The following is a 23,790-nucleotide window of genomic DNA, read 5'->3' on the forward strand; positions in this document are numbered from 1 at the left end:
TGGCAGCGTTGCAAAGCTGACTTTCTGCAGAAGAGGCCCAGCTCAAGTTTTTTGCCCTGGCTCTTCGGCTGTGGGAGCAGAGGCCAACCGTTCGTGCTCTACTCCCTGGGATGCTGGGCAGCCGAGCACGGGTGCCAAAGAGGTTCCATTGTAATGGACTTTGAGTTGGGAAATCGAGGAGCGACAGCCATGCGGATGGCACCGTTGCAAAGCTGACTTTCTGCAGAAAAGGCACAGCTCAAGTTTTTTGTCCTGGCTCTTCGGCTGTGGGAGCAGAGGCCAACCGTTCGTGCTCTACTCCCTGGGATGCTGGGCAGCCGAGCACGGGTGCCAAAGAGGTTCCATTGTAATGGACTTTGAGTTGGGAAATCGAGGAGCGACAGCCATGCGGATGGCACCGTTGCAAAGCTGACTTTCTGCAGAAGAGGCACAGCTCAAGTTTTTTGCCCTGGCTCTTCGGCTGTGGGAGCAGAGGCCAATCATTCGTGCTCTACTCCCTGGGATGCTGGGCAGCCGAGCACGGGTGCCAAAGAGGTTCCATTGTAATGGACTTTGAGTTGGGAAATCGAGGAGTGACAGCCATGCGGATGGCACCGTTGCAAAGCTGACTTTCTGCAGAAGAGGCACAGCTCAAGTTTTTTGCCCTGGCTCTTCGGCTGTGGGAGCAGAGGCCGAATGTTCGTGCTCTACTCCCTGGGATGCTGGGCAGCCGAGCACGGGTGCCAAAGAGGTTCCATTGTAATGGACTTTGAGTTGGGAAATCGAGGAGTGACAGCAATGCGGATGGCAGCATTGCAAAGCTGACTTTCTGCAGAAGAGGCACAGCTCAAGTTTTTTGCCCTGGCTCTAAGGCTGTGGGAGCAGAGGCCGAATGTTCGTGCTCTACTCCCTGGGATGCTGGGCAGCCCGGCACCGGTGCCAAAGAGGTTCCATTGTAATGGACTTTGAGTTGGGAAATCGAGGAGCGACAGCCATGCGGATGCCACCGTTGCAAAGCTGACTTTCTGCAGAAGAGGCACAGCTCAAGTTTTTTGTCCTGGCTCTTCGGCTGTGGGAGCAGAGGCCAACCGTTCGTGCTCTACTCCCTGGGATGCTGGGCAGCCCAGCACGGGTGCCAAAGAGGTTCCATTGTAATGGACTTTGAGTTGGGAAATCGAGGAGTGACAGCAATGCGGATGGCAGCATTGCAAAGCTGACTTTCTGCAGAAGAGGCACAGCTCAAGTTTTTTGTCCTGGCTCTTCGGCTGTGGGAGCAGAGGCCAACCGTTCGTGCTCTACTCCCTGGGATGCTGGGCAGCCGGGCACGGGTGCCAAAGAGGTTCCATTGTAATGGACTTTGAGTTGGGAAATCGAGGAGCGACAGCAATGCGGATGGCAGCGTTGCAAAGCTGACTTTCTGCAGAAGAGGCCCAGCTCAAGTTTTTTGCCCTGGCTCTTCGGCTGTGGGAGCAGAGGCCAAATGTTCGTGCTCTACTCCCTGGGATGCTGGGCAGCCCAGCACGGGTGCCAAAGAGGTTCCATTGTAATGGACTTTGAGTTGGGAAATGGAGGAGCGACAGCAATGCGGATGGCAGCGTTGCAAAGCTGACTTTCTGCAGAAGAGGCACAGCTCAAGTTTTTTGCCCTGGCTCTTCGGCTGTGGGAGCAGAGGCCAACCGTTCGTGCTCTACTCCCTGGGATGCTGGGCAGCCGAGCACGGGTGTCAAAGAGGTTCCATTGTAATGGACTTTGAGTTGGGAAATGGAGGAGCGACAGCAATGCGGATGGCAGCGTTGCAAAGCTGACTTTCTGCAGAAGAGGCACAGCTCAAGTTTTTTGCCCTGGCTCTTCGGCTGTGGGAGCAGAGGCCGAATGTTCGTGCTCTACTCCCTGGGATGCTGGGCAGCCGAGCACGGGTGCCAAAGAGGTTCCATTGTAATGGACTTTGAGTTGGGAAATCGAGGAGCGACAGCCATGCGGATGGCACCGTTGCAAAGCTGACTTTCTGCAGAAAAGGCACAGCTCAAGTTTTTTGTCCTGGCTCTTCGGCTGTGGGAGCAGAGGCCAACCGTTCGTGCTCTACTCCCTGGGATGCTGGGCAGCCGAGCACGGGTGCCAAAGAGGTTCCATTGTAATGGACTTTGAGTTGGGAAATCGAGGAGCGACAGCCATGCGGATGGCACCGTTGCAAAGCTGACTTTCTGCAGAAGAGGCACAGCTCAAGTTTTTTGCCCTGGCTCTTCGGCTGTGGGAGCAGAGGCCAATCATTCGTGCTCTACTCCCTGGGATGCTGGGCAGCCGAGCACGGGTGCCAAAGAGGTTCCATTGTAATGGACTTTGAGTTGGGAAATCGAGGAGTGACAGCCATGCGGATGGCACCGTTGCAAAGCTGACTTTCTGCAGAAGAGGCCCAGCTCAAGTTTTTTGCACTGGCTCTTCGGCTGTGGGAGCAGAGGCCGAATGTTCGTGCTCTACTCCCTGGGATGCTGGGCAGCCGAGCACGGGTGCCAAAGAGGTTCCATTGTAATGGACTTTGAGTTGGGAAATCGAGGAACCTCAGCAATGCGGATGGCAGCGTTGCAAAGCTGACTTTCTGCAGAAGAGGCACAGCTCAAGTTTTTTGCCCTGGCTCTTCGGCTGTGGGAGCAGAGGCCGAATGTTCGTGCTCTACTCCCTGGGATGCTGGGCAGCCCAGCACGGGTGCCAAAGAAGTTCCATTGTAATGGACTTTGAGTTGGGAAATCGAGGAGCGATAGCCATGCGGATGGCACCGTTGCAAAGCTGACTTTCTGCAGAAGAGGCCCAGCTCAATTTTTTTGTCCTGGCTCTTCGGCTGTGGGAGCAGAGGCCAACCGTTCGTGCTCTACTCCTTGGGATGCTGGGCAGCCGAGCACGGGTGCCAAAGAGGTTCCATTGTAATGGACTTTGAGTTGGGAAATGGAGGAGCGACAGCAATGCGGATGGCAGCGTTGCAAAGCTGACTTTCTGCAGAAGAGGCACAGCTCAAGTTTTTTGCCCTGGCTCTTCGGCTGTGGGAGCAGAGGCCGAATGTTCGTGCTCTACTCCCTGGGATGCTGGGCAGCCGAGCACGGGTGCCAAAGAGGTTCCATTGTAATGGACTTTGAGTTGGGAAATCGAGGAGTGACAGCCATGCGGATGGCACCGTTGCAAAGCTGACTTTCTGCAGAAGAGGCACAGCTCAAGTTTTTTGCCCTGGCTCTTCGGCTGTGGGAGCAGAGGCCGAATGTTCGTGCTCTACTCCCTGGGATGCTGGGCAGCCCAGCACGGGTGCCAAAGAGGTTCCATTGTAATGGACTTTGAGTTGGGAAATCGAGGAGTGACAGCAATGCGGATGGCAGCATTGCAAAGCTGACTTTCTGCAGAAGAGGCCCAGCTCAAGTTTTTTGCCCTGGCTCTTCGGCTGTGGGAGCAGAGGCCGAATGTTCGTGCTCTACTCCCTGGGATGCTGGGCAGCCCGGCACGGGTGCCAAAGAGGTTCCATTGTAATGGACTTTGAGTTGGGAAATCGAGGAGCGACAGCCATGCGGATGGCACCGTTGCAAAGCTGACTTTCTGCAGAAGAGGCCCAGCTCAAGTTTTTTGCCCTGGCTCTTCGGCTGTGGGAGCAGAGGCCAACCGTTCGTGCTCTACTCCCTGGGATGCTGGGCAGCCGAGCACGGGTGCCAAAGAGGTTCCATTGTAATGGACTTTGAGTTGGGAAATCGAGGAGTGACAGCAATGCGGATGGCAGCGTTGCAAAGCTGACTTTCTGCAGAAGAGGCACAGCTCAAGTTTTTTGCCCTGGCTCTTCGGCTGTGGGAGCAGAGGCCGAATGTTCGTGCTCTACTCCCTGGGATGCTGGGCAGCCGACCACGGGTGCCAAAGAGGTTCCATTGTAATGGACTTTGAGTTGGGAAATGGAGGAGCGACAGCAATGCGGATGGCACCGTTGCAAAGCTGACTTTCTGCAGAAGAGGCCCAGCTCAAGTTTTTTGCCCTGGCTCTTCGGCTGTGGGAGCAGAGGCCGAATGTTCGTGCTCTACTCCCTGGGATGCTGGGCAGCCGAGCACGGGTGCCGAAGAGGTTCCATTGTAATGGACTTTGAGTTGGGAAATCGAGGAGCGACAGCCATGCGGATGGCAGCGTTGCAAAGCTGACTTTCTGCAGAAGAGGCCCAGCTCAAGTTTTTTGCCCTGGCTCTTCGGCTGTGGGAGCAGAGGCCAACCGTTCGTGCTCTACTCCCTGGGATGCTGGGCAGCCGAGCACGGGTGCCAAAGAGGTTCCATTGTAATGGACTTTGAGTTGGGAAATCGAGGAGCGACAGCCATGCGGATGGCACCGTTGCAAAGCTGACTTTCTGCAGAAAAGGCACAGCTCAAGTTTTTTGTCCTGGCTCTTCGGCTGTGGGAGCAGAGGCCAACCGTTCGTGCTCTACTCCCTGGGATGCTGGGCAGCCGAGCACGGGTGCCAAAGAGGTTCCATTGTAATGGACTTTGAGTTGGGAAATCGAGGAGCGACAGCCATGCGGATGGCACCGTTGCAAAGCTGACTTTCTGCAGAAGAGGCACAGCTAAAGTTTTTTGCCCTGGCTCTTCGGCTGTGGGAGCAGAGGCCAATCATTCGTGCTCTACTCCCTGGGATGCTGGGCAGCCGAGCACGGGTGCCAAAGAGGTTCCATTGTAATGGACTTTGAGTTGGGAAATCGAGGAGTGACAGCCATGCGGATGGCACCGTTGCAAAGCTGACTTTCTGCAGAAGAGGCACAGCTCAAGTTTTTTGCACTGGCTCTTCGGCTGTGGGAGCAGAGGCCGAATGTTCGTGCTCTACTCCCTGGGATGCTGGGCAGCCGAGCACGGGTGCCAAAGAGGTTCCATTGTAATGGACTTTGAGTTGGGAAATCGAGGAACCTCAGCAATGCGGATGGCAGCGTTGCAAAGCTGACTTTCTGCAGAAGAGGCACAGCTCAAGTTTTTTGCCCTGGCTCTTCGGCTGTGGGAGCAGAGGCCGAATGTTCGTGCTCTACTCCCTGGGATGCTGGGCAGCCGAGCACGGGTGCCAGAGAAGTTCCATTGTAATGGACTTTGAGTTGGGAAATCGAGGAGCGATAGCCATGCGGATGGCACCGTTGCAAAGCTGACTTTCTGCAGAAGAGGCCCATCTCAAGTTTTTTGTCCTGGCTCTTCGGCTGTGGGAGCAGAGGCCAACCGTTCGTGCTCTACTCCTTGGGATGCTGGGCAGCCGAGCACGGGTGCCAAAGAGGTTCCATTGTAATGGACTTTGAGTTGGGAAATCAAGGAGCGACAGCAATGCGGATGGCAGCGTTGCAAAGCTGACTTTCTGCAGAAGAGGCACAGCTCAAGTTTTTTGCCCTGGCTCTTCGGCTGTGGGAGCAGAGGCCGAATGTTCGTGCTCTACTCCCTGGGATGCTGGGCAGCCGAGCACGGGTGCCAAAGAGGTTCCATTGTAATGGACTTTGAGTTGGGAAATCGAGGAGTGACAGCCATGCGGATGGCACCGTTGCAAAGCTGACTTTCTGCAGAAGAGGCCCAGCTCAAGTTTTTTGCCCTGGCTCTTCGGCTGTGGGAGCAGAGGCCGAATGTTCGTGCTCTACTCCCTGGGATGCTGGGCAGCCGAGCACGGGTGCCAAAGAGGTTCCATTGTAATGGACTTTGAGTTGGGAAATCGAGGAGTGACAGCAATGCGGATGGCAGCATTGCAAAGCTGACTTTCTGCAGAAGAGGCACAGCTCAAGTTTTTTGCCCTGGCTCTAAGGCTGTGGGAGCAGAGGCCGAATGTTCGTGCTCTACTCCCTGGGATGCTGGGCAGCCCGGCACGGGTGCCAAAGAGGTTCCATTGTAATGGACTTTGAGTTGGGAAATCGAGGAGCGACAGCCATGCGGATGCCACCGTTGCAAAGCTGACTTTCTGCAGAAGAGGCCCAGCTCAAGTTTTTTGTCCTGGCTCTTCGGCTGTGGGAGCAGAGGCCAACCGTTCGTGCTCTACTCCCTGGGATGCTGGGCAGCCCAGCACGGGTGCCAAAGAGGTTCCATTGTAATGGACTTTGAGTTGGGAAATCAAGGAGTGACAGCAATGCGGATGGCACCGTTGCAAAGCTGACTTTCTGCAGAAGAGGCCCAGCTCAAGTTTTTTGCCCTGGCTCTTCGGCTGTGGGAGCCGAGGCCAACCGTTCGTGCTCTACTCCCTGGGATGCTGGGCAGCCGAGCACGGGTGCCAAAGAGGTTCCATTGTAATGGATTTTGAGTTGGGAAATCGAGGAGCGACAGCCATGCGGATGGCAGCGTTGCAAAGCTGACTTTCTGCAGAAGAGGCCCAGCTCAAGTTTTTTGCCCTGGCTCTTCGGCTGTGGGAGCAGAGGCCAACCGTTCGTGCTCTACTCCCTGGGATGCTGGGCAGCCGAGCACGGGTGCCAAAGAGGTTCCATTGTAATGGACTTTGAGTTGGGAAATGGAGGAGCGACAGCCATGCGGATGGCACCGTTGCAAAGCTGACTTTCTGCAGAAGAGGCCCAGCTCACGTTTTTTGCCCTGGCTCTTCGGCTGTGGGAGCAGAGGCCGAATGTTCGTGCTCTACTCCCTGGGATGCTGGGCAGCCGAGCACGGGTGCCAAAGAGGTTCCATTGTAATGGACTTTGAGTTGGGAAATCGAGGAGCGACAGCAATGCGGATGCCACCGTTGCAAAGCTGACTTTCTGCAGAAGAGGCACAGCTCAAGTTTTTTGCCCTGGCTCTTTGGCTGTGGGAGCAGAGGCCGAATGTTCGTGCTCTACTCCCTGGGATGCTGGGCAGCCGAGCACGGGTGCCAAAGAGGTTCCATTGTAATGGACTTTGAGTTGGGAAATCGAGGAGTGACAGCCATGCGGATGGCACCGTTGCAAAGCTGACTTTCTGCAGAAGAGGCCCAGCTCAAGTTTTTTGCCCTGGCTCTTCGGCTGTGGGAGCAGAGGCCGAATGTTCGTGCTCTACTCCCTGGGATGCTGGGCAGCCGAGCACGGGTGTCAAAGAGGTTCCATTGTAATGGACTTTGAGTTGGGAAATGGAGGAGCGACAGCAATGCGGATGGCAGCGTTGCAAAGCTGACTTTCTGCAGAAGAGGCACAGCTCAAGTTTTTTGCCCTGGCTCTTCGGCTGTGGGAGCAGAGGCCGAATGTTCGTGCTCTACTCCCTGGGATGCTGGGCAGCCGAGCACGGGTGCCAAAGAGGTTCCATTGTAATGGACTTTGAGTTGGGAAATCGAGGAGCGACAGCCATGCGGATGGCACCGTTGCAAAGCTGACTTTCTGCAGAAAAGGCACAGCTCAAGTTTTTTGTCCTGGCTCTTCGGCTGTGGGAGCAGAGGCCAACCGTTCGTGCTCTACTCCCTGGGATGCTGGGCAGCCGAGCACGGGTGCCAAAGAGGTTCCATTGTAATGGACTTTGAGTTGGGAAATCGAGGAGCGACAGCCATGCGGATGGCACCGTTGCAAAGCTGACTTTCTGCAGAAGAGGCACAGCTCAAGTTTTTTGCCCTGGCTCTTCGGCTGTGGGAGCAGAGGCCAATCATTCGTGCTCTACTCCCTGGGATGCTGGGCAGCCGAGCACGGGTGCCAAAGAGGTTCCATTGTAATGGACTTTGAGTTGGGAAATCGAGGAGTGACAGCCATGCGGATGGCACCGTTGCAAAGCTGACTTTCTGCAGAAGAGGCCCAGCTCAAGTTTTTTGCACTGGCTCTTCGGCTGTGGGAGCAGAGGCCGAATGTTCGTGCTCTACTCCCTGGGATGCTGGGCAGCCGAGCACGGGTGCCAAAGAGGTTCCATTGTAATGGACTTTGAGTTGGGAAATCGAGGAACCTCAGCAATGCGGATGGCAGCGTTGCAAAGCTGACTTTCTGCAGAAGAGGCACAGCTCAAGTTTTTTGCCCTGGCTCTTCGGCTGTGGGAGCAGAGGCCGAATGTTCGTGCTCTACTCCCTGGGATGCTGGGCAGCCCAGCACGGGTGCCAAAGAAGTTCCATTGTAATGGACTTTGAGTTGGGAAATCGAGGAGCGATAGCCATGCGGATGGCACCGTTGCAAAGCTGACTTTCTGCAGAAGAGGCCCAGCTCAATTTTTTTGTCCTGGCTCTTCGGCTGTGGGAGCAGAGGCCAACCGTTCGTGCTCTACTCCTTGGGATGCTGGGCAGCCGAGCACGGGTGCCAAAGAGGTTCCATTGTAATGGACTTTGAGTTGGGAAATCGAGGAGCGACAGCAATGCGGATGGCAGCGTTGCAAAGCTGACTTTCTGCAGAAGAGGCACAGCTCAAGTTTTTTGCCCTGGCTCTTCGGCTGTGGGAGCAGAGGCCGAATGTTCGTGCTCTACTCCCTGGGATGCTGGGCAGCCGAGCACGGGTGCCAAAGAGGTTCCATTGTAATGGACTTTGAGTTGGGAAATCGAGGAGTGACAGCCATGCGGATGGCACCGTTGCAAAGCTGACTTTCTGCAGAAGAGGCACAGCTCAAGTTTTTTGCCCTGGCTCTTCGGCTGTGGGAGCAGAGGCCGAATGTTCGTGCTCTACTCCCTGGGATGCTGGGCAGCCGAGCACGGGTGCCAAAGAGGTTCCATTGTAATGGACTTTGAGTTGGGAAATCGAGGAGTGACAGCAATGCGGATGGCAGCATTGCAAAGCTGACTTTCTGCAGAAGAGGCCCAGCTCAAGTTTTTTGCCCTGGCTCTTCGGCTGTGGGAGCAGAGGCCGAATGTTCGTGCTCTACTCCCTGGGATGCTGGGCAGCCCGGCACGGGTGCCAAAGAGGTTCCATTGTAATGGACTTTGAGTTGGGAAATCGAGGAGCGACAGCCATGCGGATGGCACCGTTGCAAAGCTGACTTTCTGCAGAAGAGGCCCAGCTCAAGTTTTTTGCCCTGGCTCTTCGGCTGTGGGAGCAGAGGCCGAATGTTCGTGCTCTACTCCCTGGGATGCTGGGCAGCCGAGCACGGGTGCCGAAGAGGTTCCATTGTAATGGACTTTGAGTTGGGAAATCGAGGAGCGACAGCCATGCGGATGGCAGCGTTGCAAAGCTGACTTTCTGCAGAAGAGGCCCAGCTCAAGTTTTTTGCCCTGGCTCTTCGGCTGTGGGAGCAGAGGCCAACCGTTCGTGCTCTACTCCCTGGGATGCTGGGCAGCCGAGCACGGGTGCCAAAGAGGTTCCATTGTAATGGACTTTGAGTTGGGAAATCGAGGAGCGACAGCCATGCGGATGGCACCGTTGCAAAGCTGACTTTCTGCAGAAAAGGCACAGCTCAAGTTTTTTGTCCTGGCTCTTCGGCTGTGGGAGCAGAGGCCAACCGTTCGTGCTCTACTCCCTGGGATGCTGGGCAGCCGAGCACGGGTGCCAAAGAGGTTCCATTGTAATGGACTTTGAGTTGGGAAATCGAGGAGCGACAGCCATGCGGATGGCACCGTTGCAAAGCTGACTTTCTGCAGAAGAGGCACAGCTAAAGTTTTTTGCCCTGGCTCTTCGGCTGTGGGAGCAGAGGCCAATCATTCGTGCTCTACTCCCTGGGATGCTGGGCAGCCGAGCACGGGTGCCAAAGAGGTTCCATTGTAATGGACTTTGAGTTGGGAAATCGAGGAGTGACAGCCATGCGGATGGCACCGTTGCAAAGCTGACTTTCTGCAGAAGAGGCACAGCTCAAGTTTTTTGCACTGGCTCTTCGGCTGTGGGAGCAGAGGCCGAATGTTCGTGCTCTACTCCCTGGGATGCTGGGCAGCCGAGCACGGGTGCCAAAGAGGTTCCATTGTAATGGACTTTGAGTTGGGAAATCGAGGAACCTCAGCAATGCGGATGGCAGCGTTGCAAAGCTGACTTTCTGCAGAAGAGGCACAGCTCAAGTTTTTTGCCCTGGCTCTTCGGCTGTGGGAGCAGAGGCCGAATGTTCGTGCTCTACTCCCTGGGATGCTGGGCAGCCCAGCACGGGTGCCAGAGAAGTTCCATTGTAATGGACTTTGAGTTGGGAAATCGAGGAGCGATAGCCATGCGGATGGCACCGTTGCAAAGCTGACTTTCTGCAGAAGAGGCCCATCTCAAGTTTTTTGTCCTGGCTCTTCGGCTGTGGGAGCAGAGGCCAACCGTTCGTGCTCTACTCCTTGGGATGCTGGGCAGCCGAGCACGGGTGCCAAAGAGGTTCCATTGTAATGGACTTTGAGTTGGGAAATCAAGGAGCGACAGCAATGCGGATGGCAGCGTTGCAAAGCTGACTTTCTGCAGAAGAGGCACAGCTCAAGTTTTTTGCCCTGGCTCTTCGGCTGTGGGAGCAGAGGCCGAATGTTCGTGCTCTACTCCCTGGGATGCTGGGCAGCCGAGCACGGGTGCCAAAGAGGTTCCATTGTAATGGACTTTGAGTTGGGAAATCGAGGAGTGACAGCCATGCGGATGGCACCGTTGCAAAGCTGACTTTCTGCAGAAGAGGCCCAGCTCAAGTTTTTTGCCCTGGCTCTTCGGCTGTGGGAGCAGAGGCCGAATGTTCGTGCTCTACTCCCTGGGATGCTGGGCAGCCGAGCACGGGTGCCAAAGAGGTTCCATTGTAATGGACTTTGAGTTGGGAAATCGAGGAGTGACAGCAATGCGGATGGCAGCATTGCAAAGCTGACTTTCTGCAGAAGAGGCACAGCTCAAGTTTTTTGCCCTGGCTCTAAGGCTGTGGGAGCAGAGGCCGAATGTTCGTGCTCTACTCCCTGGGATGCTGGGCAGCCCGGCACGGGTGCCAAAGAGGTTCCATTGTAATGGACTTTGAGTTGGGAAATCGAGGAGCGACAGCCATGCGGATGCCACCGTTGCAAAGCTGACTTTCTGCAGAAGAGGCCCAGCTCAAGTTTTTTGTCCTGGCTCTTCGGCTGTGGGAGCAGAGGCCAACCGTTCGTGCTCTACTCCCTGGGATGCTGGGCAGCCCAGCACGGGTGCCAAAGAGGTTCCATTGTAATGGACTTTGAGTTGGGAAATCAAGGAGTGACAGCAATGCGGATGGCACCGTTGCAAAGCTGACTTTCTGCAGAAGAGGCCCAGCTCAAGTTTTTTGCCCTGGCTCTTCGGCTGTGGGAGCCGAGGCCAACCGTTCGTGCTCTACTCCCTGGGATGCTGGGCAGCCGAGCACGGGTGCCAAAGAGGTTCCATTGTAATGGATTTTGAGTTGGGAAATCGAGGAGCGACAGCCATGCGGATGGCAGCGTTGCAAAGCTGACTTTCTGCAGAAGAGGCCCAGCTCAAGTTTTTTGCCCTGGCTCTTCGGCTGTGGGAGCAGAGGCCAACCGTTCGTGCTCTACTCCCTGGGATGCTGGGCAGCCGAGCACGGGTGCCAAAGAGGTTCCATTGTAATGGACTTTGAGTTGGGAAATGGAGGAGCGACAGCCATGCGGATGGCACCGTTGCAAAGCTGACTTTCTGCAGAAGAGGCCCAGCTCACGTTTTTTGCCCTGGCTCTTCGGCTGTGGGAGCAGAGGCCGAATGTTCGTGCTCTACTCCCTGGGATGCTGGGCAGCCGAGCACGGGTGCCAAAGAGGTTCCATTGTAATGGACTTTGAGTTGGGAAATCGAGGAGCGACAGCAATGCGGATGCCACCGTTGCAAAGCTGACTTTCTGCAGAAGAGGCACAGCTCAAGTTTTTTGCCCTGGCTCTTTGGCTGTGGGAGCAGAGGCCGAATGTTCGTGCTCTACTCCCTGGGATGCTGGGCAGCCGAGCACGGGTGCCAAAGAGGTTCCATTGTAATGGACTTTGAGTTGGGAAATCGAGGAGTGACAGCCATGCGGATGGCACCGTTGCAAAGCTGACTTTCTGCAGAAGAGGCCCAGCTCAAGTTTTTTGCCCTGGCTCTTCGGCTGTGGGAGCAGAGGCCGAATGTTCGTGCTCTACTCCCTGGGATGCTGGGCAGCCGAGCACGGGTGCCAAAGAGGTTCCATTGTAATGGACTTTGAGTTGGGAAATCGAGGAACCTCAGCAATGCGGATGGCAGCGTTGCAAAGCTGACTTTCTGCAGAAGAGGCACAGCTCAAGTTTTTTGCCCTGGCTCTTCGGCTGTGGGAGCAGAGGCCGAATGTTCATGCTCTACTCCCTGGGATGCTGGGCAGCCGACCACGGGTGCCAAAGAGGTTCCATTGTAATGGACTTTGAGTTGGGAAATCGAGGAGCGACAGCCATGCGGATGGCAGGGTTGCAAAGCTGACTTTCTGCAGAAGAGGCCCAGCTCAAGTTTTTTGTCCTGGCTCTTCGGCTGTGGGAGCAGAGGCCGAATGTTCGTGCTCTACTCCCTGGGATGCTGGGCAGCCGAGTACGAGTGCCAAAGAGGTTCCATTGTAATGGACTTTGAGTTGGGAAATCGAGGAGCGACAGCAATGCGGATGGCACCGTTGCAAAGCTGACTTTCTGCAGAAGAGGCACAGCTCAAGTTTTTTGCCCTGGCTCTTCGGCTGTGGGAGCAGAGGCCGAATGTTCGTGCTCTACTCCCTGGGATGCTGGGCAGCCCAGCACGGGTGCCAAAGAGGTTCCATTGTAATGGACTTTGAGCTGGGAAATGGAGGAGCGACAGCAATGCGGATGGCAGCGTTGCAAAGCTGACTTTCTGCAGAAGAGGCTCAGCTCAAGTTTTTTGCCCTGGCTCTTCGGCTGTGGGAGCAGAGGCCGAATGTTCGTGCTCTACTCCCTGGGATGCTGGGCAGCCGAGCACGGGTGCCAAAGAGGTTCCATTGTAATGGACTTTGAGTTGGGAAATCGAGGAGCGACAGCAATGCGGATGGCACCGTTGCAAAGCTGACTTTCTGCAGAAGAGGCACAGCTCAAGATTTTTGCCCTGGCTCTTCGGCTGTGGGAGCAGAGGCCAACCGTTCGTGCTCTACTCCCTGGGATGCTGGGCAGCCCAGCACGGGTGCCAAAGAGGTTCCATTGTAATGGACTTTGAGTTGGGAAATCGAGGAGTGACAGCAATGCGGATGGCAGCATTGCAAAGCTGACTTTCTGCAGAAGAGGCACAGCTCAAGTTTTTTGCCCTGGCTCTTCGGCTGTGGGAGCAGAGGCCGAATGTTCGTGCTCTACTCCCTGGGAAGCTGGGCAGCCGAGCACGGGTGCCAAAGAGGTTCCATTGTAATGGACTTTGAGTTGGGAAATCGAGGAGCGACAGCAATGCGGATGGCACCGTTGCAAAGCTGACTTTCTGCAGAAGAGGCACAGCTCAAGTTTTTTGCCCTGGCTCTTCGGCTGTGGGAGCAGAGGCCAACCGTTCGTGCTCTACTCCCTGGGATGCTGGGCAGCCCAGCACGGGTGCCAAAGAGGTTCCATTGTAATGGACTTTGAGTTGGGAAATCAAGGAGTGACAGCAATGCGGATGGCAGCGTTGCAAAGCTGACTTTCTGCAGAAGAGGCCCAGCTCAAGTTTTTTGCCCTGGCTCTTCGGCTGTGGGAGCAGAGGCCAACCGTTCGTGCTCTACTCCCTGGGATGCTGGGCAGCCCAGCACGGGTGCCAAAGAGGTTCCATTGTAATGGACTTTGAGTTGGGAAATCGAGGAGCGACAGCCATGCGGATGGCAGCGTTGCAAAGCTGAATTTCTGCAGAAGAGGCACAGCTCAAGTTTTTTGCCCTGGCTCTTCGGCTGTGGGAGCAGAGGCCAACCGTTCGTGCTCTACTCGCTGGGATGCTGGGCAGCCCAGCACGGGTGCCAAAGAGGTTCCATTGTAATGGACTTTGAGTTGGGAAATGGAGGAGCGACAGCCATGCGGATGGCAGCGTTGCAAAGCTGACTTTCTGCAGAAGAGGCACAGCTCACGTTTTTTGCCCTGGCTCTTCGGCTGTGGGAGCAGAGGCCAACCGTTCGTGCTCTACTCCCTGGGATGCTGGGCAGCCGAGCACGGGTGACAAAGAGGTTCCATTGTAATGGACTTTGAGTTGGGAAATCGAGGAGCGACAGCCATGCGGATGCCACCGTTGCAAAGCTGACTTTCTGCAGAAGAGGCCCAGCTCAAGTTTTTTGCCCTGGCTCTTTGGCTGTGGGAGCAGAGGCCGAATGTTTGTGCTCTACTCCCTGGGATGCTGGGCAGCCCAGCACGGGTGCCAAAGAGGTTCCATTGTAATGGACTTTGAGTTGGGAAATCGAGGAGCGACAGCCATGCGGATGGCAGCGTTGCAAAGCTGACTTTCTGCAGAAGAGGCCCAGCTCACGTTTTTTGCCCTGGCTCTTCGGCTGTGGGAGCAGAGGCCAACCGTTCGTGCTCTACTCCCTGGGATGCTGGGCAGCCGAGCACGGGTGACAAAGAGGTTCCATTGTAATGGACTTTGAGTTGGGAAATCGAGGAGCGACAGCAATGCGGATGGCACCGTTGCAAAGCTGACTTTCTGCAGAAGAGGCACAGCTCAAGTTTTTTGCCCTGGCTCTTCGGCTGTGGGAGCAGAGGCCAACCATTCGTGCTCTACTCCCTGGGATGCTGGGCAGCCCAGCACGGGTGCCAAAGAGGTTCCATTGTAATGGACTTTGAGTTGGGAAATCGAGGAGTGACAGCAATGCGGATGGCACCGTTGCAAAGCTGACTTTCTGCAGAAGAGGCACAGCTCAAGTTTTTTGCCCTGGCTCTTCGGCTGTGGGAGCAGAGGCCGAATGTTCGTGCTCTACTCCCTGGGATGCTGGGCAGCCCAGCACGGGTGCCAAAGAGGTTCCATTGTAATGGACTTTGAGTTGGGAAATCGAGGAGTGACAGCAATGCGGATGGCAGCATTGCAAAGCTGACTTTCTGCAGAAGAGGCACAGCTCAAGTTTTTTGCCCTGGCTCTTCGGCTGTGGGAGCAGAGGCCGAATGTTCGTGCTCTACTCCCTGGGATGCTGGGCAGCCCGGCACGGGTGCCAAAGAGGTTCCATTGTAATGGACTTTGAGTTGGGAAATCGAGGAGCGACAGCCATGCGGATGGCACCGTTGCAAAGCTGACTTTCTGCAGAAGAGGCCCAGCTCAAGTTTTTTGCCCTGGCTCTTCGGCTGTGGGAGCAGAGGCCAACCGTTCGTGCTCTACTCCCTGGGATGCTGGGCAGCCCAGCACGGGTGCCAAAGAGGTTCCATTGTAATGGACTTTGAGTTGGTAAATCGAGGAGTGACAGCAATGCGGATGGCAGCATTGCAAAGCTGACTTTCTGCAGAAGAGGCACAGCTCAAGTTTTTTGTCCTGGCTCTTCGGCTGTGGGAGCAGAGGCCGAATGTTCGTGCTCTACTCCCTGGGATGCTGGGCAGCCCGGCACGGGTGCCAAAGAGGTTCCATTTTAATGGACTTTGAGTTGGGAAATGGAGGAGCGACAGCAATGCGGATGGCAGCGTTGCAAAGCTGACTTTCTGCAGAAGAGGCACAGCTCAAGTTTTTTGCCCTGGCTCTTCGGCTGTGGGAGCAGAGGCCGAATGTTCGTGCTCTACTCCCTGGGATGCTGGGCAGCCGACCACGGGTGCCAAAGAGGTTCCATTGTAATGGACTTTGAGTTGGGAAATGGAGGAGCGACAGCAATGCGGATGGCACCGTTGCAAAGCTGACTTTCTGCAGAAGAGGCCCAGCTCAAGTTTTTTGCCCTGGCTCTTCGGCTGTGGGAGCAGAGGCCGAATGTTCGTGCTCTACTCCCTGGGATGCTGGGCAGCCGAGCACGGGTGCCGAAGAGGTTCCATTGTAATGGACTTTGAGTTGGGAAATCGAGGAGCGACAGCCATGCGGATGGCAGCGTTGCAAAGCTGACTTTCTGCAGAAGAGGCACAGCTCAAGTTTTTTGCCCTGGCTCTTCGGCTGTGGGAGCAGAGGCCAACCGTTCGTGCTCTACTCCCTGGGATGCTGGGCAGCCGAGCACGGGTGCCAAAGAGGTTCCATTGTAATGGACTTTGAGTTGGGAAATGGAGGAGCGACAGCCATGCGGATGGCACCGTTGCAAAGCTGACTTTCTGCAGAAGAGGCCCAGCTCACGTTTTTTGCCCTGGCTCTTCGGCTGTGGGAGCAGAGGCCGAATGTTCGTGCTCTACTCCCTGGGATGCTGGGCAGCCGAGCACGGGTGCCAAAGAGGTTCCATTGTAATGGACTTTGAGTTGGGAAATCGAGGAGCGACAGCAATGCGGATGCCACCGTTGCAAAGCTGACTTTCTGCAGAAGAGGCACAGCTCAAGTTTTTTGCCCTGGCTCTTTGGCTGTGGGAGCAGAGGCCGAATGTTCGTGCTCTACTCCCTGGGATGCTGGGCAGCCGAGCACGGGTGCCAAAGAGGTTCCATTGTAATGGACTTTGAGTTGGGAAATCGAGGAGTGACAGCCATGCGGATGGCACCGTTGCAAAGCTGACTTTCTGCAGAAGAGGCCCAGCTCAAGTTTTTTGCACTGGCTCTTCGGCTGTGGGAGCAGAGGCCGAATGTTCGTGCTCTACTCCCTGGGATGCTGGGCAGCCGAGCACGGGTGCCAAAGAGGTTCCATTGTAATGGACTTTGAGTTGGGAAATCGAGGAGCGACAGCAATGCGGATGGCAGCGTTGCAAAGCTGACTTTCTGCAGAAGAGGCACAGCTCAAGTTTTTTGCCCTGGCTCTTCGGCTGTGGGAGCAGAGGCCGAATGTTCGTGCTCTACTCCCTGGGATGCTGGGCAGCCGACCACGGGTGCCAAAGAGGTTCCATTGTAATGGACTTTGAGTTGGGAAATCGAGGAGCGACAGCCATGCGGATGGCAGCGTTGCAAAGCTGACTTTCTGCAGAAGAGGCCCAGCTCAAGTTTTTTGCCCTGGCTCTTCGGCTGTGGGAGCAGAGGCCGAATGTTCGTGCTCTACTCCCTGGGATGCTGGGCAGCCGAGTACGAGTGCCAAAGAGGTTCCATTGTAATGGACTTTGAGTTGGGAAATCGAGGAGCGACAGCAATGCGGATGGCACCGTTGCAAAGCTGACTTTCTGCAGAAGAGGCACAGCTCAAGTTTTTTGCCCTGGCTCTTCGGCTGTGGGAGCAGAGGCCGAATGTTCGTGCTCTACTCCCTGGGATGCTGGGCAGCCCAGCACGGGTGCCAAAGAGGTTCCATTGTAATGGACTTTGAGTTGGGAAATGGAGGAGCGACAGCAATGCGGATGGCAGCGTTGCAAAGCTGACTTTCTGCAGAAGAGGCTCAGCTCAAGTTTTTTGCCCTGGCTCTTCGGCTGTGGGAGCAGAGGCCGAATGTTCGTGCTCTACTCCCTGGGATGCTGGGCAGCCGAGCACGGGTGCCAAAGAGGTTCCATTGTAATGGACTTTGAGTTGGGAAATCGAGGAGCGACAGCAATGCGGATGGCACCGTTGCAAAGCTGACTTTCTGCAGAAGAGGCACAGCTCAAGATTTTTGCCCTGGCTCTTCGGCTGTGGGAGCAGATGCCGAATGTTCGTGCTCTACTCCCTGGGATGCTGGGCAGCCGAGCACGGGTGCCAAAGAGGTTCCATTGTAATGGACTTTGAGTTGGGAAATCGAGGAGCGACAGCCATGCGGATGGCAGCGTTGCAAAGCTGACTTTCTGCAGAAGAGGCACAGCTCAAGTTTTTTGCCCTGGCTCTTCGGCTGTGGGAGCAGAGGCCGAATGTTCGTGCTCTACTCCCTGGGAAGCTGGGCAGCCGAGCACGGGTGCCAAAGAGGTTCCATTGTAATGGACTTTGAGTTGGGAAATCGAGGAGCGACAGCCATGCGGATGGCACCGTTGCAAAGCTGACTTTCTGCAGAAGAGGCACAGCTCAAGTTTTTTGCCCTGGCTCTTCGGCTGTGGGAGCAGAGGCCAACCGTTCGTGCTCTACTCCCTGGGATGCTGGGCAGCCGAGCACGGGTGCCAAAGAGGTTCCATTGTAATGGACTTTGAGTTGGGAAATCAAGGAGTGACAGCAATGCGGATGGCAGCGTTGCAAAGCTGACTTTCTGCAGAAGAGGCCCAGCTCAAGTTTTTTGCCCTGGCTCTTCGGCTGTGGGAGCAGAGGCCAACCGTTCGTGCTCTACTCCCTGGGATGCTGGGCAGCCGAGCACGGGTGCCAAAGAGGTTCCATTGTAATGGACTTTGAGTTGGGAAATCGAGGAGCGACAGCCATGCGGATGGCAGCGTTGCAAAGCTGAATTTCTGCAGAAGAGGCACAGCTCAAGTTTTTTGCCCTGGCTCTTCGGCTGTGGGAGCAGAGGCCAACCGTTCGTGCTCTACTCCCTGGGATGCTGGGCAGCCGAGCACGGGTGCCAAAGAGGTTCCATTGTAATGGACTTTGAGTTGGGAAATGGAGGAGCGACAGCCATGCGGATGGCAGCGTTGCAAAGCTGACTTTCTGCAGAAGAGGCCCAGCTCACGTTTTTTGCCCTGGCTCTTCGGCTGTGGGAGCAGAGGCCAACCGTTCGTGCTCTACTCCCTGGGATGCTGGGCAGCCGAGCACGGGTGACAAAGAGGTTCCATTGTAATGGACTTTGAGTTGGGAAATCGAGGAGCGACAGCCATGCGGATGCCACCGTTGCAAAGCTGACTTTCTGCAGAAGAGGCCCAGCTCAAGTTTTTTGCCCTGGCTCTTTGGCTGTGGGAGCAGAGGCCGAATGTTCGTGCTCTACTCCCTGGGATGCTGGGCAGCCGAGCACGGGTGCCAAAGAGGTTCCATTGTAATGGACTTTGAGTTGGGAAATCGAGGAGCGACAGCCATGCGGATGGCAGCGTTGCAAAGCTGACTTTCTGCAGAAGAGGCCCAGCTCACGTTTTTTGCCCTGGCTCTTCGGCTGTGGGAGCAGAGGCCAACCGTTCGTGCTCTACTCCCTGGGATGCTGGGCAGCCGAGCACGGGTGCCAAAGAGGTTCCATTGTAATGGACTTTGAGTTGGGAAATCGAGGAGCGACAGCAATGCGGATGGCACCGTTGCAAAGCTGACTTTCTGCAGAAGAGGCACAGCTCAAGTTTTTTGCCCTGGCTCTTCGGCTGTGGGAGCAGAGGCCAACCGTTCGTGCTCTACTCCCTGGGATGCTGGGCAGCCCAGCACGGGTGCCAAAGAGGTTCCATTGTAATGGACTTTGAGTTGGGAAATCGAGGAGTGACAGCAATGCGGATGGCACCGTTGCAAAGCTGACTTTCTGCAGAAGAGGCACAGCTCAAGTTTTTTGCCCTGGCTCTTCGGCTGTGGGAGCAGAGGCCGAATGTTCGTGCTCTACTCCCTGGGATGCTGGGCAGCCCAGCACGGGTGCCAAAGAGGTTCCATTGTAATGGACTTTGAGTTGGGAAATCGAGGAGTGACAGCAATGCGGATGGCAGCATTGCAAAGCTGACTTTCTGCAGAAGAGGCACAGCTCAAGTTTTTTGCCCTGGCTCTTCGGCTGTGGGAGCAGAGGCCAACCGTTCGTGCTCTACTCCCTGGGATGCTGGGCAGCCGAGCACGGGTGCCAAAGAGGTTCCATTGTAATGGACTTTGAGTTGGGAAATCGAGGAGCGACAGCCATGCGGATGGCACAGTTGCAAAGCTGACTTTCTGCAGAAGAGGCCCAGCTCAAGTTTTTTGCCCTGGCTCTTCGGCTGTGGGAGCAGAGGCCAACCGTTCGTGCTCTACTCCCTGGGATGCTGGGCAGCCCAGCACGGGTGCCAAAGAGGTTCCATTGTAATGGACTTTGAGTTGGGAAATCGAGGAGTGACAGCAATGCGGATGGCAGCATTGCAAAGCTGACTTTCTGCAGAAGAGGCACAGCTCAAGTTTTTTGTCCTGGCTCTTCGGCTGTGGGAGCAGAGGCCGAATGTTCGTGCTCTACTCCCTGGGATGCTGGGCAGCCGAGCACGGGTGCCAAAGAGGTTCCATTTTAATGGACTTTGAGTTGGGAAATCGAGGAGCGACAGCAATGCGGATGGCAGCGTTGCAAAGCTGACTTTCTGCAGAAGAGGCACAGCTCAAGTTTTTTGCCCTGGCTCTTCGGCTGTGGGAGCAGAGGCCGAATGTTCGTGCTCTACTCCCTGGGATGCTGGGCAGCCGACCACGGGTGCCAAAGAGGTTCCATTGTAATGGACTTTGAGTTGGGAAATGGAGGAGCGACAGCAATGCGGATGGCACCGTTGCAAAGCTGACTTTCTGCAGAAGAGGCCCAGCTCAAGTTTTTTGCCCTGGCTCTTCGGCTGTGGGAGCAGAGGCCGAATGTTCGTGCTCTACTCCCTGGGATGCTGGGCAGCCGAGCACGGGTGCCGAAGAGGTTCCATTGTAATGGACTTTGAGTTGGGAAATCGAGGAGCGACAGCCATGCGGATGGCAGCGTTGCAAAGCTGACTTTCTGCAGAAGAGGCCCAGCTCAAGTTTTTTGCCCTGGCTCTTCGGCTGTGGGAGCAGAGGCCAACCGTTCGTGCTCTACTCCCTGGGATGCTGGGCAGCCGAGCACGGGTGCCAAAGAGGTTCCATTGTAATGGACTTTGAGTTGGGAAATCGAGGAGCGACAGCCATGCGGATGGCACCGTTGCAAAGCTGACTTTCTGCAGAAAAGGCACAGCTCAAGTTTTTTGTCCTGGCTCTTCGGCTGTGGGAGCAGAGGCCAACCGTTCGTGCTCTACTCCCTGGGATGCTGGGCAGCCGAGCACGGGTGACAAAGAGGTTCCATTGTAATGGACTTTGAGTTGGGAAATCGAGGAGCGACAGCAATGCGGATGGCACCGTTGCAAAGCTGACTTTCTGCAGAAGAGGCACAGCTCAAGTTTTTTGCACTGGCTCTTCGGCTGTGGGAGCAGAGGCCAACCGTTCGTGCTCTACTCCCTGGGATGCTGGGCAGCCGAGCACGGGTGACAAAGAGGTTCCATTGTAATGGACTTTGAGTTGGGAAATCGAGGAGTGACAGCCATGCGGATGGCACCGTTGCAAAGCTGACTTTCTGCAGAAGAGGCCCAGCTCAAGTTTTTTGCACTGGCTCTTCGGCTGTGGGAGCAGAGGCCGAATGTTCGTGCTCTACTCCCTGGGATGCTGGGCAGCCCAGCACGGGTGCCAAAGAGGTTCCATTGTAATGGACTTTGAGTTGGGAAATGGAGGAGCGACAGCAATGCGGATGGCAGCGTTGCAAAGCTGACTTTCTGCAGAAGAGGCACAGCTCAAGTTTTTTGTCCTGGGTCTTCGGCTGTGGGAGCAGAGGCCGAATGTTCGTGCTCTACTCCCTGGGATGCTGGGCAGCCCAGCACGGGTGCCAAAGAAGTTCCATTGTAATGGACTTTGAGTTGGGAAATCGAGGAGTGACAGCCATGCGGATGGCACCGTTGCAAAGCTGACTTTCTGCAGAAGAGGCACAGCTCAAGTTTTTTGCCCTGGCTCTTCGGCTGTGGGAGCAGAGGCCAACCGTTCGTGCTCTACTCCCTGGGATGCTGGGCAGCCGAGCACGGGTGCCAAAGAGGTTCCATTGTAATGGACTTTGAGTTGGGAAATCAAGGAGTGACAGCAATGCGGATGGCAGCATTGCAAAGCTGACTTTCTGCAGAAGAGGCACAGCTCAAGTTTTTTGCCCTGGCTCTAAGGCTGTGGGAGCAGAGGCCGAATGTTCGTGCTCTACTCCCTGGGATGCTGGGCAGCCCGGCACGGGTGCCAAAGAGGTTCCATTGTAATGGACTTTGAGTTGGGAAATCGAGGAGCGACAGCCATGCGGATGCCACCGTTGCAAAGCTGACTTTCTGCAGAAGAGGCACAGCTCAAGTTTTTTGTCCTGGCTCTTCGGCTGTGGGAGCAGAGGCCAACCGTTCGTGCTCTACTCCCTGGGATGCTGGGCAGCCCAGCACGGGTGCCAAAGGGGTTCCATTGTAATGGACTTTGAGTTGGGAAATCAAGGAGTGACAGCAATGCGGATGGCACCGTTGCAAAGCTGACTTTCTGCAGAAGAGGCCCAGCTCAAGTTTTTTGCCCTGGCTCTTCGGCTGTGGGAGCCGAGGCCAACCGTTCGTGCTCTACTCCCTGGGATGCTGGGCAGCCGAGCACGGGTGCCAAAGAGGTTCCATTGTAATGGATTTTGAGTTGGGAAATCGAGGAGCGACAGCCATGCGGATGGCACCGTTGCAAAGCTGACTTTCTGCAGAAGAGGCCCAGCTCAAGTTTTTTGCCCTGGCTCTTCGGCTGTGGGAGCAGAGGCCAACCGTTCGTGCTCTACTCCCTGGGATGCTGGGCAGCCGAGCACGGGTGCCAAAGAGGTTCCATTGTAATGGACTTTGAGTTGGGAAATGGAGGAGCGACAGCCATGCGGATGGCACCGTTGCAAAGCTGACTTTCTGCAGAAGAGGCCCAGCTCACGTTTTTTGCCCTGGCTCTTCGGCTGTGGGAGCAGAGGCCGAATGTTCGTGCTCTACTCCCTGGGATGCTGGGCAGCCGAGCACGGGTGACAAAGAGGTTCCATTGTAATGGACTTTGAGTTGGGAAATGGAGGAGCGACAGCAATGCGGATGGCACCGTTGCAAAGCTGACTTTCTGCAGAAGAGGCACAGCTCAAGTTTTTTGCCCTGGCTCTTTGGCTGTGGGAGCAGAGGCCGAATGTTCGTGCTCTACTCCCTGGGATGCTGGGCAGCCGAGCACGGGTGCCAAAGAGGTTCCATTGTAATGGACTTTGAGTTGGGAAATCGAGGAGTGACAGCCATGCGGATGGCACCGTTGCAAAGCTGACTTTCTGCAGAAGAGGCCCAGCTCAAGTTTTTTGCACTGGCTCTTCGGCTGTGGGAGCAGAGGCCGAATGTTCGTGCTCTACTCCCTGGGATGCTGGGCAGCCGAGCACGGGTGCCAAAGAGGTTCCATTGTAATGGACTTTGAGTTGGGAAATCGAGGAACCTCAGCAATGCGGATGGCAGCGTTGCAAAGCTGACTTTCTGCAGAAGAGGCACAGCTCAAGTTTTTTGCCCTGGCTCTTCGGCTGTGGGAGCAGAGGCCGAATGTTCGTGCTCTACTCCCTGGGATGCTGGGCAGCCGACCACGGGTGCCAAAGAGGTTCCATTGTAATGGACTTTGAGTTGGGAAATCGAGGAGCGACAGCCATGCGGATGGCAGGGTTGCAAAGCTGACTTTCTGCAGAAGAGGCCCAGCTCAAGTTTTTTGCCCTGGCTCTTCGGCTGTGGGAGCAGAGGCCGAATGTTCGTGCTCTACTCCCTGGGATGCTGGGCAGCCGAGTACGAGTGCCAAAGATGTTCCATTGTAATGGACTTTGAGTTGGGAAATCGAGGAGCGACAGCAATGCGGATGGCACCGTTGCAAAGCTGACTTTCTGCAGAAGAGGCACAGCTCAAGTTTTTTGCCCTGGCTCTTCGGCTGTGGGAGCAGAGGCCGAATGTTCGTGCTCTACTCCCTGGGATGCTGGGCAGCCCAGCACGGGTGCCAAAGAGGTTCCATTGTAATGGACTTTGAGTTGGGAAATGGAGGAGCGACAGCAATGCGGATGGCAGCGTTGCAAAGCTGACTTTCTGCAGAAGAGGCTCAGCTCAAGTTTTTTGCCCTGGCTCTTCGGCTGTGGGAGCAGAGGCCGAATGTTCGTGCTCTACTCCCTGGGATGCTGGGCAGCCGAGCACGGGTGCCAAAGAGGTTCCATTGTAATGGACTTTGAGTTGGGAAATCGAGGAGCGACAGCAATGCGGATGGCACCGTTGCAAAGCTGACTTTCTGCAGAAGAGGCACAGCTCAAGATTTTTGCCCTGGCTCTTCGGCTGTGGGAGCAGATGCCGAATGTTCGTGCTCTACTCCCTGGGATGCTGGGCAGCCCAGCACGGGTGCCAAAGAGGTTCCATTGTAATGGACTTTGAGTTGGGAAATCGAGGAGTGACAGCAATGCGGATGGCAGCATTGCAAAGCTGACTTTCTGCAGAAGAGGCACAGCTCAAGTTTTTTGCCCTGGCTCTTCGGCTGTGG

The sequence above is a fragment of the Psittacula echo genome (genome assembly GCF_963264785.1).
Source record: "Psittacula echo genome assembly, contig: SCAFFOLD_52, whole genome shotgun sequence".
In the NCBI taxonomy this organism is placed as follows: Eukaryota; Metazoa; Chordata; class Aves; order Psittaciformes; family Psittacidae; genus Psittacula; species Psittacula echo.